General features: G+C 40.2%; 1 long non-coding RNA gene across 1 annotated transcript; it reads right to left on the reverse strand.

The window, feature by feature from the left end:
- Positions 1-3,575: 3,575 nt before the first annotated feature.
- On the reverse strand, positions 3,576-4,878 carry LOC125138451. The gene is made up of 2 exons (XR_007137941.1): positions 4,748-4,878; positions 3,576-3,873 (listed from the first exon to the last, which is right to left on the reverse strand). It is a non-coding gene; the product is annotated as an uncharacterized LOC125138451 (long non-coding RNA).
- Positions 4,879-5,000: the final 122 nt, after the last annotated feature.

Raw genomic sequence — 5,000 nt, forward strand, 5'->3', positions numbered from 1 at the left:
AACTTTGGTCAGAAATGATGTTCCACCTTCTCTGCTACACCACACGTGGAACTTCTCTATCTGTTCAGTGCTTCAGTGATTTCTCTGTGTTTAAATTTAGCGCCGAAGTGAGAGGTCACGTGCCTGAGGGGACACACCGTCATCCCTCTTCCATATACAGAAACTACTGTTGCTGTGATTGACAGGAGAGAGACACTAAGCTCCTCCTACTGTCTGCAGACTGCAAAAGTGACCTGGTCGTATTTAATACTATTTAATACTTTCTAACAGATTTGAACTAAATTTCAGAATTGTGAACATATGAATAGTATTCAGGGGGTCACGGTGGCTTAGTGGTTAGCACGTTCGCCTCACACCTCCAGGGTTGGGGGTTCGATTCCCGCCTCCGCCTTGTGTGTGTGGAGTTTGCATGTTCTCCCTGTGCCTCGGGGGTTTCCTCCGGGTACTCCGGTTTCCTCCCCCGGTCCAAAGACACGCATGGTAGGTTGATTGGCATCTCTGGAAAATTGTCCGTAGTGTGTGAGTGTGTGTGAATGAGAGTGTGTGTGTGTGCCCTGTGATGGGTTGGCACTCCGTCCAGGGTGTATCCTGCCTCGATGCCCGATGATGCCTGAGATAGGCACAGGCTCCCCGTGACCCGAGAAGTTCGGATAAGCGGTAGAAGATGAATGAATGAATTCCCAAATTGTGAACAGAGTCCCGGAATTGTGACGTGAATGTGGTCAATGATATTCCTGGGCCGAGGAAAGAATGCTGGAAAATGTATTTTTCCCATCAGCTGCTTAGTCTTGCAGTATAACATATAGTGAAAACCTTCTCAGGCATGACGTCTACTCTCGACCAGACACCCGGTACCTGTTCCTCCTCAGTAACCTAAAGAAGAGCGTACTGAATTGGCCCTCACACATTAGACCTGCTATCAGGATCGTGTCAGGGCTGCCTCGCTCGTGGGAAATGTCCCGACTCCACGCCCGACGTATAGATCCTCCCGTCCGGCAGCTGAAGGGTTAAAGCCGGTCACTGCCCACATCTGGGAGTCATTTAAAACATTCCATACAGCTTACCACATGCTCTTAGCCAGTCCGATCCCCACAAAGCCCGTTTTACCGTCCGGCGCTGGAAAAAAGACTTCTCAGAGAGTGCACTCGAGATAATTAAACAGCGTCCGAGCTTTTTACAGCTCGGCCCCGCAGCCCAGACAACACAGCGAGAGTAGTGCAGTTTATGTGTGTGTGTGTGTGTGTGTGTGTGTGTGTGAGAGAGAGAGGAACATGCTTGACTTGAAGTAGCATCAAGCTAAATGGTGCTAGCTCTTTCCCAGCCTGAGAACATCGCAAGGCTTTTGGCCGCTCTGGAGCGCACGACAAAAAGCAAACCTGGGATAAGCTGCTGTTAAACAAGGGCAACAAAGATGGAGTTGACTCCAGCATGCACTCTAATGTCCCTGTGCAAAACCCTGCATGGACCTCCACATTTCAGCATTTCAGAAAAAACCCGCACAAGAACGAGAAACACCAAGCACTCAGAGATCGATACCATGATAGGGCTAGTGTGTTAGCATTAGCGTTCATTTGTAGTTGACCTCAGAGTCACAACACGGCTGAGAGAAATCCACCAGTCTGTCTGTCCTGCTTATACCTCGTTATTTATTTATTTATCTATTTATTTAAACACGAGGAAACAGTTAGACTCGATTAGACTCGCTTATACCACAGCGCTGTTTGGTTCTGGCTTCTGATTGGTCAGAAACTGATACCCAATGGCAGCAGCTCTGACAGCAGTGTGTCAGATACTCCTACTGTTGCTATAGCAACATACGTACGATCGTCGATCGTGATGATGTTTATGTATCATTTCTTGGAAGGAGTCTCTGGTGTCGGAGGTCAGATGGGTTGTGTAGCTTCTGTCATGGTAATAAAATGGCCACCAAAACATCTCGGTCTGCTCGCTGCCTCACTGGTGCAAGCTACTTACTTTGGTAGATGAAGTTTCCAGTAAAAGAACATCAGTGATCCCTGGTTCCTGTGGTGCGAAGTGAACCGGAATTGAGACAGAACTTAAAACGTCTGAGTGTGTGATCAGCCCCCTGGCGAAAGAACTGAAGATCTGATCGAGGACGCTTTCTACCTTTCCTCACTGACACTGGACGACACGGTGGATTCTGGGTCAAAGGTCACGGCACTCTTCGACCCTTTTGCAAAAAAATCTGGCCGAGCTTCACGCGGTGACAAGCGGAAACAAGCGGCTGAGAAATCACAAGTCGGCTAAACGAGATGCTAGCAACGTAGGCATTCATTCATTTCCTACATATGTGTAATTCCTGCGACTCCGATGATTATTCATTCGGATTGTACAGAGCGTGCGGTCTGATAGTTCTTACAACGTTTTAGCTCGTATCTGCGTTAGTTTCCGGTTACTGTTCAGTCCAAAATCTAATACTGTTGTTTCTTCTTATCCTGTCATTCATGACCTCCTGTTAAATGTGTATAAAGACATTATGGATAAAATAACGGGTGAAAGGAAGTAGAACTGACGGCTGATACCTTTGCTGAGCGTTTACAGCTCGTGCAGTTACAGGGCTGTCAAGTGTCTTTTCTCACGCTCTCCCAAAACACATTGTATTTCTTACGCAGAAAAACTTTATGACTATTTATCATATATTTAATAAGCCGCAGCACCCAAAATGTATCAGTCCGCACCGCTGTCTCTATGGAACCGGGCAGGAATCGAGCGCGTCTCAGTTCTTAGTCGAGCCTGACACTTATCAGCCAATCAAAAAAAAAAGAGGCTACACAACAGCCAATCAGAAAATAGCACTATTGTATCTGGGTAAGATTTAACGCAACAACCAATGAAAAAAAAAAATTAATTAGCGAGGGTATTTTTGATGGTCGGTTTGAACAAAACCTCAACACGAAACAGCTCGTCTCTGGACGGGACATTGTCCTCAATCATGTCCCTAAACATGTCTGGACTTGTGCTGAACTGTTTTATATGGGAGCAACATTACACATGATAAAGGGGTCCAAAAAGGCGACAAACACTTACAATAAACACCACCAGTCATAATCTCTCTCTCTCTCTCTCTCTCTCTCTCTCTCTCTCTCTCTCTCTCTCTCTCTCTCTCTCTCTCACACACACACACACACAAATTAATAAATGGAAACTAAACAAATAATTTATATTTGATTAAATTAAGGTCGGTGATCCTTACTCCCCTATTATTATTTTTTTTGATGGGGGGTGTTTGATGGTGGTGAGGGTGGGATGTCATGCTTGCATGTCTTCAAAACTTGAGAGCCCTGCAGTTAGCTTGCTTTGCTAATGTAGCCAGCATGAAGCGGAGCACATAACCTGGAAATCAAACCAAACCATTAAAAAAAAAAAAGATATAGTGGTCTGTAGGCTGTGCATTATAACTATTAGAACCACTTATTAGAATGATTTAATAAGATAATGCTGATCAGGTCTCGCTCACTAGCATCAACGGCAGTAAAGAGCAGAGGATTAGAGCCAGAAGGAAGCGATATACTGCAGTCAGAGGATCAGGAAAGATTGAGACTCTCAACTAGAAATAATTCATCACATCATCATTTATTTAAATTCATTTTCAAACATTTATGCTGATAGCTTAATAAAAGATAAAACCCAATCTGATCATACAGCAGCAGGGCTGAACACTGGAGTAGAGACAAATTTCACCAACCAACTGCGTCTCAAGCCTCTTCATCAGAACTGGACCGGACACAGTAGTTACACACACTGTCACAATCACTACGATCATCCACACACACTGTGGGGTTTTTCCCTGTGTGTGTGTGTGTCCATGAGCTACAATGCTGAGCTCACTCACTAACTCAAAAACACACTGAACTATAAAGAAAAACAAATAAATACACAAATTAATAAAGAACTACTTGTCCATATCATGATATGGATGAAGAAGTTAAACGGTAAATTATATAAATATATAATAATGTAATATTAAATTATGTAAAATAATAATATAATAAAAAGTAAAGTAATATTAAATTATGTAAAAAAAGTGATATTTTTTATAAAATTGCTTATTTTTTATAACATAGATAGTAGTAGTAAAATATTACTAATAATTAAGTAACTAATAATTATTTATTTAAAATAATTATTTTTATGTATTCTTTTGACTTGTACAATAATAATAATAATAATAATAATAATAATAATAATAATAATACCACTTTTATTGTAAACTAAAGTTTAAGACAAAAATAAATTACTAATAATTAAACATTAATTATTATATATGATATATAATTTATTAACTAATAATAAATAATTAAAAATTACTCCTACTAATAAGTTAATACTATATTTCTTACATAAAAATGAAGTTTGAAATATAAAATGGAAAAGTAAAATAATAGTCTTTGTATTAATACTACTACTAATAATAAATAAGAATAATTTTTTGTAAACTGTAAAGTTTGAAATATATATCAAAAAGTATTATAATTAAAAAATAATAATATTATTAATAATATTATGTATATACTACTACTACTAATAATAATAAAGTTGCTTATTTAATTTGTTATAATTTTATCATAATGGATAAAGTTTGAGAAAAAAATTAGAAGGTATAAAGTACAATAATATAAAAGAACAAAGATAATATTATTCTTTTTATTATTATTATTATTATTATTATTATTTTTTTTTTTTTAAATTAATATTATTATTACTATTATTATTATTCTTCACTGACCTGAATTGACTCCGTGGGCAGAGCCTGTGGTTTAGTGGGCGGGGCTTTACGGGGGTTCCACCACTGATCACGTGACCGCAATGGCCGCTGATGTGCTCTGTGGCTCCGAGCTCGCGCTCCGCTCCGGTCGGATGCAGCACCGGGATCATCACCGCTCCTGATCTGATGACACAGCGCGTGCTTTCGAGCCTCAGGGTGACATTACGGGGACATTCCGCACTTTGTTCGACACGACAGTTTAATAAAGACATAA

This window comes from Tachysurus fulvidraco, chromosome 15 (assembly GCF_022655615.1).
Source record: "Tachysurus fulvidraco isolate hzauxx_2018 chromosome 15, HZAU_PFXX_2.0, whole genome shotgun sequence".
In the NCBI taxonomy this organism is placed as follows: Eukaryota; Metazoa; Chordata; class Actinopteri; order Siluriformes; family Bagridae; genus Tachysurus; species Tachysurus fulvidraco.